Source organism: Nomascus leucogenys, chromosome 8 (assembly GCF_006542625.1).
Source record: "Nomascus leucogenys isolate Asia chromosome 8, Asia_NLE_v1, whole genome shotgun sequence".
NCBI lineage: Eukaryota > Metazoa > Chordata > Mammalia > Primates > Hylobatidae > Nomascus > Nomascus leucogenys.
The window spans coordinates 52,130,117-52,144,700 of NC_044388.1; positions in this window are offsets into that span (position 1 = coordinate 52,130,117).

Below are 14,584 nucleotides of genomic sequence, written 5' to 3' on the forward strand. Positions count from 1 at the left end.
CTGAAAGTGTGCAGTAAACACCTTTGAGGACTTGTGTTCTATAAATGTCAGTAACAGATACAGAGGAGACGGAGTGGTTTCGGGTTGTAAAGCCAGCTGATGAGCTAGTTCATTGCGGGAGGCTACATAATAGAACGTGCAAATGGAGAACAAAGAGGAGCTCTCTGGGTCACCTGCCCATCTTCCAAGCCTGGTTTAGAATTACAAAGGTGTAGCCAAGGAGGAGCCCTGTTGTAGGTAAGAGCTTTGGAAACCAGATACTTCAATTAATAAGAGTAAATAATGAGAATAAAAGACTTCATGAAACCCAAGGCCTTTTCTTCCGAGGGGGTGTTGGGGTGTCCTGTTTATTTTTCTTCGGTGGTTTGTTTGGATTTAGATTTTTTTTAAGTTCTACGTGTTCTCCCTGGCCAGCAAAGTGAACAGCAAGGCAATGCAAAGGCCCAGAGGCATCCCTCCAGGTCTCTGTCTGTGACCTACTCATCTGGCATCTGACAACAATAGGGAACTCCATGCTGCTATAGTCTGAAAAATAAGATTAACTTCTAGAGCCAGGTGGTGAGCAGTGAGTGTGGGGTGGGAGAGGAGATGCTCGCCCCAGGGCGCCCTAACCCCACAGGTTCCACTATTTGTAACCCCCACTCCCACCCCACCTACTTTACCTCCCCCAACCCCTAAAGGGAGAGCTAAAGAGGGTCTTTTTGTTTTTTTAATCACTGTGCTTGCAAGGAGTTTGGAGCCTCATGTGATTGACAAGCTGTTCACAAGAGCACCATGATTTGCATGTTGAGTTCTGCCTCACCAGTTGTTCTAGACACGGTAAGATAGTTCAGTGAGCTTCCCGCAAAACTGCAGCTCTTGGCCAGGCGCAGTGGCTCACGCTTGTAATCCCAGCACTTTGCAAGGCCGAGGCAGGCAGATCACGAGGTCAAGAGATCAAGACCCTCCTGGACAACATGGTGAAACTCCATCTCTACTAAAAACACAAAAGTTAGCTGGGTGTGGTGGGACACACCTGTAGTCCCAGCTACTTAAGAGACTGAGGCAGGAGAATCGCTTGAACCTGGGAGGCGGAGGTTGCAGTGAGCCGAGATCGCACCACTGCACTCCAGTCTGGCAACAGAGCAAGGCTCAGTCTCAAAAAAAAAAAACAAAAAAAAAAAACTACAGCTCTTCTCTGTTTCTCTTCAAAACAAAAGGGAGGGGACCTCAGAGTTGTGAATGTTTTCAGATACAGTAACTGATTTGATCCTCACAACAGCCTAAGGGGACAGGGAGGAGATCCTTGTTCCTTAGATTCAAGAAACAAGGCTCCAAGAGGGTCTGGAGAGGCCCTGGGTGGAGGGCTAGTCCCACACCAAGGCCCTGCTTGGCCAGGCCGCTGCAAATCCACTCACTGGTCCGGCCCGGGTTCCAGCACACTGGTGTTCATGGTCTTTGCCAACGGCCCTGTGCCTTCCCCAGGGACCTGCTCACAGGCCCTCAGTGTGGAATGCCTGCCACCCCTGCCCTGGACTGCTCATTCCCATTCTTCCTTTAGAACAGTGCTTTTCAAACTCTCCAGTGCCTGTGAATTTCCTGGGAACTTGTTACAAGTAAATTCTGATTCAGGAGGCCTGGGTGGGGCCTGAGATTCTGCGTTTCTGCCGGGCTGCCAGAGCTCATGACCATCTGCCAGCCACTCTGAGCAGCAAGGCAGATCCCAGCGTAGGCCTCGCTTGGTCTGGGATGTGTCAGGAGATACTATTATACTGTCTCCTGGTGCCCTGCATTGGTTCATAATTATAATGTTTGTTATGTTTTCCTGGCTGGAGTGTAATCTCTACGAGGGCAGGGACTAGAGAACTGTCTCATTCCTATTCGTATTTCCAGTGCCTAGCACAGTGCCTGACATGGTAAATGCTCACTAAATACTCATCAAATGGATAAGTGAGTGAAAGACGAGAGCCAACACTGGTCTTCCCACAGGAACAATGCTGTCCCTTCATCTTGTGAAGGGACACTAATGGGACATTGGGGAAAATTTCACAACCCATCATCAAATCCAGATTTTACTGGAGGCTCATATTGAGAGGTGACAGCATGCTGGCGGCCCTCACAGCCCTCGCTCAGTGCCTCCTCGGCCTCGGCGCCCATTCTGGCCGCGCTTGGGGGGCCCTTCAGCCCGCCCCTGCACCGTGGGGGCCCCTTCTCTGGGCTGGCCGAGGCCGGAGCCGGCTCCCTCGGCTTGCGGAAGATTGTGGAGGGAGAGACGCGGGCGGGAACCAAGACAGTGCGCGGCGCTTGCGGGCCAGCGCGAGTTCCGGATGGGCGTCGCTCGGCGGACCCGGCACTCGGAGTGGCCAGCCGGCCCTGCCCACCCAGGCAGTGAGGGGCTTAGTACCTGGGCCAGCAGCTGCTGTGCTCGACTTCTCGCCGGGCCTTAGCTGCCTCCCCGCGGGGCAGGGCTCGGGACCTGCAGCCCGCCATGCCTGAGCCTTCCCCCCACCGTGGACTCCCGCGCGGCCCGAGCCTCCCCGAGAAGCGCCGCCCCCTGCTCCATGGCGCCCAGTCCCATCGACCACCCAAGGGCTGAGGAGTGCAGGCGCACGGTGCGGGACTGGCAGGCAGCTCCACCTGCGGCCCCCTGCGGGATCCACTGGGTGAAGCCAGCTGGGCTCCTGAGTCTGGTGAGGACTTGTAGAACCTTTATGTCTAGCTAAGGGATTGTAAATACACCAATCAGCACTCTGTATCTAGCTCAAGGTTTGTAAACACACCAATCAGCACCCTGTGTCTAGCTCAGGGTTTGTGAACACACCAATTAACACTCTGTATCTAGTTAATCTAGTGAGAACGTGGGGAACTTCTGTGTGGACACTCTGTATCCAGCTAATCTAGTGGGGATGTGGAGAACTTTTGTGTCTAACTCAGGGATTATAAAGGCACCAATCAGCACTCTGTCAAAACGGACCAATCAGCTCTCTGTAAAACAGACCAGCCTGCTCTCTATAAAATGGACCAATCAGCAGGATGTGGGTTGGGCCAGATAAGAGAATAAAAGCAGGCTGCCCAACACAGCAGTGGCAACCTGTTCGGGTCTCCCATCCACCTGTGGAAGCTTTGTTCTTTTGGGCTTTGCAATCAATCTTCTTGCTGCATGCTTTTTGAGTCCACACTGTCTTTATAAGCTGTAACACTCACCGTGAAGGTCTGCAGCTTTATTTCAGAAGCCAGTGAGGCCATGAATCCACTGGGAAGAATGAACAAATCCAGAGGTGGTGCTTTAAGAGCTGTAACACTCACTGCCAAGGTCTGCAGTTTCACTTCTGAAGCCACTGAGACCACAAACCCACCAGAAAGAACAAACTCCAGACACGCCACCTTTAAGAACTGTGAAATCCACCGTGAGGGTGCATGGCTTCATTCCTGAACTCAGTGAGACCAAGAACCAAGCAATTCCAGACACAATATGCTAGACCCAAAATCATCTTAAAAAAAAAATCTTAAAAGAGGTCACAGTAAAATGTTCATGGTGATCATCTCTCAAGAATGGGATTACTGACTTTTTTGTGTAATTTTTGTGTTTTCCAAATTTAATGCAATGAAAAAGCATTAGTGCAGTAATTTGAAAATAAGTCTAAGCAAGTTCTTTGGATTATATCCATGGTCACTTCTCTTGTCACTGCAGATGACCTATCTGTGTGGCCATGGCCCATCACTTGTACTCATTGTTCCAAGTACAAAGAAGGGGGGACTGCAGATGACCACCGAGACACTCAGCAATGTGAATTCTCTGAATGGTTTTATCTGTGTATTCCTTCTCAGCCTTGCTACTCCAAAGCACTCCCAGCCTCATTCTTGACTATCTGATTTCTGTAGGTTCTTGTCAACATGAATTATGTTTCATGCTGCCAGCTTTCTAAGGATGGAATTTGTGACTCAAGGCCTAAGCTGCCACTGAGCTATTTGCTAAACTTAAGTTGCCATTTTTGAACACCCAGACTCCTAAGAATCAATGATAACCCAAGATGATCAACATTAGTTACAGCACCAAATAATCCTATGGATTGATGGAGGGTGGGTCGCTGGAGTTTTGTGCTTTTTACATACTGGAATTCCAGTAAACATTCTTAAATATGTAAGTTGTGAGGTTATTCAGCAAACAGCCTTATGGACAGTCACATGTGGCATTTGTACCTGCTCCACAAGCCACTGTATTTTCCCTAATGGTATGAATGCATTAATACATGAAGAGATTTAACATTATTTTAGGAGTTGAAGCTAAACTTTTTTTTTTACATTCATTAGCACATTGAGACATTCAGCCTACTTTCTATAGGCTATCATGAGCAGAGTTAGTGAGCTTGTTTGCGGAAACTACGTAGGAAACATAAGGAAAGTTTGGAGTTCAAATTGAAATATTTTGAGATCAACATTGACTTGAGACATAGTGACATAATGCTTGCCAATAATATTTATTCTGGAACTATTACATTACGACAAACATGGGATTCCTTTGTATGGTTAGATTAAATGAGAGATCATTGTTTCACTTTGATTCAGCATTTTCTTATATTCCGAATAGAAATAAAATTTCTGTGCCTGAACTTTGTTCTGACATGTGTTGAGCAGACATCAGTCTTCATATTCACCAGTAATATAAGCCCCAAACAAGTAATATAACTTTAAAATTTTTACCACATGGATAGGGACATAGCTATAAATATGTAGATACAGATGTGTCTTATTTGATTCCACAAAAGATTTAAGATGACTTGCCAAAATATATACAATAAAAAATGCATAAATTAGAATTTAGATCCTAGGAAAATGTAGAAGAGAAAAAGGAACAGAGGAAAATTGGTCCACGGATAAGCACACCATCGAAGTGCCTTCAGTTACTAAATGTGGGTTGCAAATGGCTTCCCTCCAATGCTTCCTGACTCAGCTAAACTCCAAAACCTTCGCCTGACCTGCAAGGCCTCTACATAGCCTGCGCTGTCCCCCCAGTCTTCCACCTCATCCCTCACATTCCTACATTCTCTAGTCCACTCCTCCTAGATATGCCAGGCGGGTCCTAAGGTCAGGAGTTCGAGACCAGCCTGACCAATTTGGTGAAACCCCGTCTCTACTAAAAATACAAAAATTAGCTGGGCATGGTGGCGGGCGCCTATAGTCCCAGCTACTCAGGAGGCTGAGACAGGAGAATCGCTCGAACTCAGAGAGGTCAGAGGTTGCAGTGAGCCAAGATCATGCCACTGCACTCCAGCATGGGTGACAGAGCCAGCCTGAAACTCTGCCCTGCATCCTCCTGAGAGGTGACAACGTACTGGCAGCCCTCACAGCCCTCACTCGCTCTCGGCGCCTCCTTGGCCTTGGCGCCCACTCTGGCTGCACTTGAGGAGCCCTTCAGCCCGCCGCTGCACTGTGGGAGCCCCTTTCTGGGCTGGCCAAGGCCGGAGCTGCTCCCTCAGCTTGCGGGGAGGAGTGGAGGGAGAAGCACGGGTGGGAACCGGGGCTGCGGGCGCGGCACTTGTGGGCAAGCCCGAGTTCCGGGTGGGCGTGGGCTCGGCGGGCCCGCACTCTGAGCGGACAGTCGGCCCCTCGGCCGCGGGCAGTGAGGGGCTTAGTACCTGGGCCAGCAGCTGCTGTGCTCGACTTCTCGCCAGGCGTTAGCTGCCTCCCCGCGGGGCAGGGCTCGGGACCTGCAGCCCGCCATGCCTGAGCATCCCTGACACCATGGGCTTCTGAGCGGCCAGAGCCTCCCTGACGAGCGCCGCCCCCTGCTCCCTGGCGCCCAGCCCCATCCACCACCCAAGGGCTGAGGAATGCGGGCGCACTGCACAGGACTGGCAGGCAGCTCCACCTGTGGCCCCCTATGGGATCCACTGGGTGAAGCCAACTGGGCTCCTGAGTCTGGTGGGGACTTAGAGAACCTTCACCTCTAGCTAAGGGATTGTAAATACACCAATCCGCACTCTGTATCTAGCTCAAGGTTTGTAAACACACCAATCAGCACTCTGTGTCTAGCTCAGGGTTTGTGAATGCACCAACGGATGCTCTGTATCTAGCTACTCTGGTGGGGACTTGGAGAACCTTTGTGTTGATACTCTGTATCTAGCTAATCTAGTGGGGAGGTGGAGAACTTTTGTGTCTAGCTCAGGGATTGTAAACGCACCAATCAGCACCCTGTCAAAATGGACCAATCAGCTCTCTATAAAACAGACCAATCGGCTCTCTGTAAAATGGACCAATCAGCAGGATGTGGGTGGGGCCGGATAAGAGAATAAAAGCAGGCTGCCAGAGCCACTGGTGGCAACGCACCAGAGTCTGTTTTCAGGGTGTGTAAACCTTGTTCTTTTGCTTTTTGTAATCTTGTTGCTGTTCGTTCTTTAGGTCCACAATGTATTTATGAGCTGTAACACTCACTACAAAGATTTTCAGTTTTGTTCTTGAAGCTGGCGAGACCATGAACCCACCAGAAAGAAAAAACTCCCAACACATCAGAATGTCAGAAAGAACAAACCCTGACCACGCCGCTTTCAAGAACCTGTAACACCGCAAGTACCAGCCACATCGCTTTTAAGAACTGTAATACTTACCGCGAGGGTCAGCGGCTTCATTCTTGAAGTCAGTGAGGCCAAGAGCCCACCAATTCTGGAGTGGCTCTCTCCATGATCTGGGATTCACCTCCTCAGAGGGGCCCTTCTGGGCACCCATCCGCCTGTCATTCTCTCTCAACGTGTTTTGTGTTTTTTCAGAGTGAACGCCATGATAACGTGTCATGACCTGTATCTGCAGTAGCATGTGAATCCTGTGAGGAGGGCCTTTTCCTGTTCTGTAGACGGCTGTGTCCTGAGAGGAGCAAATGGTAAAGTTTGCATTCTCTGGCTAGGGGCAGTGCAGGTGTCCTATCTTGTTGGTTGAGGGTGTATCCACGTGCTTTTTTGTTTTTGAGACAGTCTCGCTCTGTCTCCCGGGCTGGAGTGCAGTGGCGCGATCCTGGCTCACTGCAACCTCCACCTCCTGGTTTCAAGGAATTCTCCTGTCTCAGCCTCCCAAGTAGCTGGGACTATAGGCGCCGGCCACCATGCCCAGCTAATTTTTGTATTGTTCAGGCTGGTCTCAAACTGCTGACCTCAGGTGATTCGCCTGCCTCAGCCTGCCATCCGGCCTCCACGTGCTTTTAAAAGTAGCAACTGAGCACTCGGATTGTAGAATGGACATCCTACAATTTTTAACGTAAAAATTCTTGTCTGAGTCTGATAATCCTCACAACATCTGAGGAACATCTTATGTCTGTTTGGTCATGGGATGAAGAGAATCTGCAACTGAAATTTCCAGTAGGTGGGGAGCTGTTCTAATGCATGAACAGCAGAACATCAAGACTCCAACATCATCTTCCATGAGGTTGCTCCACGGAGATCTGGGCTGAGAAAATTTCAAGGTAACATTTGCTAATTGTTGGCTATATGCCTATACATATAGACAGTTCACCAACATAGATTTCTAGTGATCCTGCCAGGTAAACTTTGTTCTCAAATAAAATGCGTCCAAGTAACTGATTTTAGAAGTGCATTTGCCAACATGATAATTTCAGTATTAGAATAGCCTCTCAAGTCCTGCTTTCTGACAACAGAGTGAAGCCAAGTGTCAGTGAAGTCACTCCTAGTGCATAGAAATGAAACTATATAATAAGCATAGACAATAATTCTTAGACCACTGGGAAAACTTATATAAACAGGATACAAATGATATTTCAGAAGGTGTGTTTATTTTCTTAAGTACAATAATGGTATTTTGTAATGGAAATGTTCTTGTTTTTAGGCATTGTATGCTGAAGTTCTCAGTAATGAAGTGTCGTGATGTTAAAAACTGTCTTTCAACTGGCTTCGCAATAAATAAGTAAATAGGTAGGTAAATCTAGGAAGCATATATAGCAAAACGTGAATAATTGTTGTATCTAAGAAAAAGGCTTTAGGCCCTTATTATACTATTCTGTCAACTTTTCTAAATATTTGAAAATTTTCCCAAGAAAAAGTTGGAGAGGGATAATTATATTTTTACTCCTTTTAATAAACAGATAATCTAAACATGGTTTCAAGAACCTGTTGTCTGCCTTGAGAAACCATTTCTTTCTGCTGACGTTCTCACAGTGATATTAAGGCTCAGATACTATTTAAGCATTCGTGGCTATGATTTTTTTTTATGAAGCACATTGAATAATATCCAACTTGGGACTTATTATTTAGTGAGTCAAAAGTCAAGAAAAAGAACCAAAATTAATTAACACTGTGTCTTGTATGTAATACGAGTTCATAGAGCCATGAACTTGTAATATAGCTTCATAGGAGTATCCACAAGGTGATGATGAGTGTGGCAGCAGCTGTTTCTAAAGCCTGCTTATTCCTGAGACGCCCTGGCTTATTGCACACCCATCACCAAAACATACAACAGCCCCTCAGCAAATTAAGTCCAGAATATTGCATTTTACACCCAAATGCCCCAAGATAGATATTCGACTAAATTTTAATAGAATCACTTAACATTCTAGCTGAAAAGGACTTTAGTGATCATTTAACTATAGTGCATGTTGGTTGTAAAATCATTAATGCCCTGCAGGGCAGAGATGTTGTCCTGACTATTTGGGTGAGTAGTATCACATAACATACAGACTTTCTAGACTGGTACCCAGTCATGATTTTCTTCTGTGAGTGAGTGAAAAAGGGACTGAGGTCCTTCAGCCTCATTCAAGGAGTTGTGGAGGGAGTTGGGTCGATGTCTACCTCATTTGGTATCTGGTCATATCTATGTGTCCAGCATCTTGTTCATTTTTTGCAGCCTCAATCTGATCACACGTTCAGCCACTTAGGACTAGGTAAGCAAGAGCTCTTGGTTCAGAAAACCAAGGCTGAATTCCATTGTCCTTTACCTGATGGAGCAGACAGGCTCCTGGAAAGATATGGTTTGACTAACTTTCTATACATTTATTTGAACGGACATGAATTTGTAGCAGGTGGTATATTTCACCACTTAGCCTCACCCACATAAAGGGGCTTGGATTTGTGCCCAGCAGCATTTCTGAATAGCAAGGATCCATGCTGTTTTGGAGGGAATTGTATGCTGTTTTGGAGGGAATTGTATGGTTTGAGCCATTCAAGACAAGTAACATGAGGCCATTGAGATGGGGCTCATCGAGGTGTTTGGGCAGAGATGGGCATACCATCCATAGGCAGTGGGCAGATCGGTGGTCTTGGAGGTCCTGGCCCAATGAGGACAGGACAAGCAGCTTCTCACTTCCTGCAATGCAGTATCCACAGACATGGTTTGGCTTCCATGAGGTGGTGGTTGGTGTATGCTGGCTACCAGTCGGCTCTCTCCATTCCCAAGTCCCTCCCCACCCACCTCCAAGGCCACCCCTGCCACCATGTTCCCTTCCATACCCTCTCGGTGACTTTAGGCTCTTCCTTTCCTCTCTTTCCAGGGCAAAGTTGTTGTTTCCTCCCTCCTGTGGCCTTTCTATTAGAATCTCAAGAGCATTATTGGGGGATGGGAAACCCTGGCTTATTTCTCTTTGTATTACTGACACAACTTTAATTCTTCTTGAAGGTTAGTCTAAAGAAGTGGGGGAAAATTTACATTGAGATGATGTTTGAAGATATCTTACTACAAGCCAAGAGAACATTAGAGTCCCACGTCACCCTACTTTCTAAAACAAATAATCACGTCCTGATTCCCTTTTGGCTTTTATGTGTATTTATATGTTCACCCAGGTTTGCTCAATGCAGGTATGGGCATTTCAATGAAAGCCTCTATTTTACTCTTCTCTTCTTCTCTCTAGTTGGCCAGAATATTTGCTTCCAAGTGCAGCCCAAATTACTTACCTTAGTTGCCTGCACCTCCCAAGTATTTCAGCTAATTGTCGAATCGCTGCTACTCATTGTCTTGTGACTGTGTATACGTCACCCACGGGGCTTAAATTCTGCCCAAGAAAAAAGGGCTTGGTGAACTGAAACCAGAAAAAAGCTCAAGGCAATGGAACAAATGCCAATGTCTTGGTTCAAGGAGCGACTCTTACAGAATTACGTGCATTCATACCAGTTGTTATGATGAATTGTTCTGTCACTCATCTAGACAGAAAAATAATTGAAGTTCTTTTCCCAGTGGTTCTCTAACTCAAACACTCAAAACGACCTGACCTCAGCCCAGAGCAGAAGTCACAAGACCAAGATTAAAAAAATAAGTAAATACATTTATAAGGAGATATAAACTGCTTTCCGAAAACACCCAATTTGGGTCAATGATTGATGAAGAACTAAGAATAACTGGAACATTTGCTTTTTCTTATTTTTAAAATAATTAAAGTTACTTATAATGCTTATATAGACCTCTGAGCAAGGAGTGTGTGTGTGTGTGTGTGTGTGTGTGTAAGTTTATGCTTGAAGATCTTTGTTGCTACTCCTACCCCCGTCCCCGTGTATATTCTAGAAACCAGTGCTAGTTTTGATGACCAACTTTGGGCTAAACCACAGCTATACTTTAGAAGCTATGCAATTGCAGACTACTCTGCAGATTTTGCTTTTTGTTAATAACTTATTTTAAAGTTCAGCAGACTGGCATCTCCTTTGATGCTGATTATACTCCTTCTAAAACTCCACTCCAAGTTCAGCGTCAGCAAATCCCAGTCTGACAGTAAGAAAGATTGTTTTCTCAGTTTGCCAGTGCGCTGCATTTCAGAGACAGGCTCAACCTCAAAGTCGCTGCTGTGGCAGAGCTCATGCCGCGCCTTTCGGACCACAGTGACAGATGGTTTTGCTTAAAGACAATCCCTCTGAGATAGCTCGTCTACCCAGGCGGCTGTGTGGGCATGCTTCGGGCATGTAGCCAGTGCTCACATGCTATCCACGTATTTCACATCCATAACCACACCCACATATGGTTTAAGCACTGTCTGGTCTTCAGAGGCCTTTATGTAACTTTGTACTCAATGAAAATAGCTCTTGGTGATTAATTTTGCTGCTTTTGGCCCCTTTCAGGGAAACAGGTTTGACACATAGTCTGTATTTTTCAAAGTGAGAGAAAATGGAATTGAAAAGAGTGTTTTCTAATGAATTAATTCCAATGATGTTGAGTCCAACATTAGAAATGTAATTCCTCCTAGAATGCAACTACACACATACTGCTCAATGATGTATAATAACTATTCCAAAAAGGATTTGAAGTGGCTTCCAAAAAATGAATGACATTAATAGCTAAGGATATTGGGGAGAAACTGGGCATAGCCGATGGATTTCACTTGCCTGTGGCTGTGGCTCTTCATTTTCGTTCATGAGGTGTAAGAAATGAGGAACGGTGACTGACCAGGGGAAAATGACACCGAATCTGGGAATACCCTCCTTCAAATCAGAGACTTACAGGAAAACAGACAGGCCAGCGCACATTATTCAGGCCATTCTCAAACGTTTAATAACTGTCTCGTATCAATATCAAGTTAAACACATTTTAGTAAGGCGGGTGAACATTTTTGCCCATATCCCATATTATCCTAAATCAGACTCTCCACTGTACAGGAAGCGGACAGCGTCTTCCACCACCACCTGCTTCACAAGGTTTATTCCTTAATAGCCAGACTTGTCCTCTTTTCTTAGCTCTGAGCTGTGAGGCACAGTCAGTGTTTTCAAACAAAAGGCATTTCCAAGAACTCTTCTGTCTGAGGAAGGATGAACACACAGTTCTCTTAGTTGGGGATCGTGGGAAGGAGGGAAGCAAAGGTGTGGGGCACTTTGGTATTCTGTCTTCTTAACCCAGTGCTTGGAGGGTATTCTCCCAGGCCGTTCAGTGGAACAACAAAATGGCCGGAAAACAACACTTTTAAAAAGTTTCTTCCCGGGCGCGGTGGCTCATGCCTGTAATCCCAGCACTTTGGGAGGACGAGGTGGGTGGATCACAAGGTCAGGAGTTCGAGACCAGCCTGGCTAACATGGTGAAACCCCCTCTCTACTAAAAATACAATAATTAGCCAGACGTGGTGGCGCATGCCCGTAATCCTAGCTACTCAGGAGGCTGAGGCAGGACAATTGCTTGAACCAGGGAGGTGGAGGCTGCAGTGAGCTGAGATTGCACCACTGCATTCCAGCCTGGGAGACAGAGCGAGACTCTGTCTCAGGAAAAAAAAAAAAGTTTCTATGACAACATGTTATGAACGAGCACACTTCCTAAAGAAATGAAACTCCTAAATGCATCAGTAACTTTATTGGTGATCTGGAAGTTGTCTTTTTTTTTTTTCAGTTTGCTAATTATAAATCCAGACGCAAAACCTATGACTATTTACCCAATTAAGCAGTTTTTTTACATTTTTTTCATTTTTTAAAAAATATATTGATCCAACTGTAATAAAAATATATTCTGTAATTGTAATATATTATTTCCCTGCAAATGTTCCTCTTTATCCACATTTTTCCATCCTTTCACCACTCATTCCTTCAACGTATTTTTATTACCTGGTAGCAAATAGAGTAAGAACAGCATCAATATGAGCAGAGAATTCTTCTATACTCTGACTGTTTCTTAAATAAAGGCCAGGCGCTGTGGCTCACGCCTATAATCCCAGCACTTTGGGAGGCCGAGGCAGGCTAATCGCCTGCGGTCAGGAGCTCGAGACCAGCCTAGCCAACATGGTGAAACCCTGTCTCTACTAATAATATAAAAATTAGCCGATGTGGTGACAGGCATCTGTAATCCCAGCTACTTGGGAGGCTGAGGCAGGAGAATTGCCTGAACCTGGGAGGCGGAGGTTGCAGTGAGCCAAGATTGCACCACTGCACTCCAGCCTGGGCAACAGAGAGAGACTCCATCTCAAAAAAAAAAAAAAAAAAGATAAGCAAGTACTCTGTGCATTGGGAAGTAACTAAGTAGTCAGGGTTCCTATTATCTTTTTGAAATTTAGATTGGTTAGCCTAAGAGATCATGAATCATCAGGCTCTTGGCGACTGCGAGACGGGAAAGGAAAGATGATATTCTAGAAACTGATCATCTGGTAATCGCTGATAAGTTAACACATCAATATTTAATTCCACCACGTTTTGTTTTCAAAGTAGAAGTTTGTGTAGGTTGGTGCAAAAGTAATTGCGGTTTTTGCCACTAAAATAATGGCAAAAACCGCAATTACTTTTGCACCAACCTAATAGCATCCTGTCGGCAATCACCACTGCATCCCTGACTGAGATCAGTGTGAGCTCTGCACAGTGTCTCCTAACACTCACTAGGTGGCCGTGGTTTCTATCCCTTCTAGAGAATGCTACCTGGAAAATAAGGTTTGGGGTCACACCCAGATATCAGACCATTTGTTACTTTCCCCATTTTCTCACCTTTTTTTTTTTTTTTTTTGAGACAGTCTTGCTCTGTCGCCCAGGCTGGTGTGCAGTGGTGCCATCTTAGCTCACTGCAACCTCCACCTTCCAGGTTCTGGTGATTCTCATGCCTCAGCCTCCAAAGAAGCTGGGATTACAGGCATGTGCCACCATGCCTGGCTAATTTTTGTATTTTTCATAGAGACAGGGTTTCACCATGTTGGCCAGGCTGGTCTCAAACTCCCAGCCTCCGGTGATCCGTCTGCCTCGGCCTCCAAAAGTGCTGGGATTACAACCGTGAGCCACCGCGCTCAGCCTCACCCATTTAAAGGGAAACTTTCTTCATGGCAACGAGCTCACTTACAGATCGAGTTCATAATATTAAAAAACATTTTTTTAGAGATGACATCTCCCTGTGTTGCCCAGACTGGAGTGCAATGGTTATTTCCAGACACGTTGATAGTGCACTGTGGCCTCAAACAATCCTGCCTCCTCAGCCTCCTGAGTAACTGGGACGACAGACTTGCACCACCAAGCCCAGGTGAGTTCACGATTTGAAAGGCCCTGGTTTTAGACCTTTCTAGTAAATTTTAAATGGCACATTGGATTTCTCACAGCAGATGACTCATGTTCTCATGAAATTCACTTACACATTTCTTGTGCTGGATTTTAGTCAGAATATAGACTAGAGAGAAAAAATAAAGGACAGAACCCACGGATGTGTAACTTTATGAACAGGAATGTCCCAAACTCCCGATTTCATTCTTCTGATACAAAGAATTACTGTCATGTGGCATACTTCTGCTGTAGGAATTGCCGCTGGAATATACTAATCATTTTAAGCAGTGAAGAGCACTGTATCTGAAAGGCAAGTACAGATACGGAAACACAATCAAGTCTAACAATAGATTGAGAGGAACCATGCCTAACCACAAGGGATAAAGATGAAAACCACCATTTCATTCTTTCTCCTCCTTTTGACTTTATTGCTGCAGCTCAGTTTGCATCTTGAGCACCCTGGTTGCCCTGCAGCCAGGTGGGGTTCATTTGCATGTGTCTTCCCAGGTCTTCCCCCTTCAGCCTCTGCAAAGCCAGCCAGGTGGAGAGGGGGCAGAGGCGTCCTTGGAAGGGAGCAACTCGGAAACAGCCACATCTTTTCTTTAAGGAAAAGGGAGGTCTCAAGATTACTTTCTTTCTATTTTTCATCACTTCTCTAATATATGCACACTGTATTTGCATAACATCTATTTGCA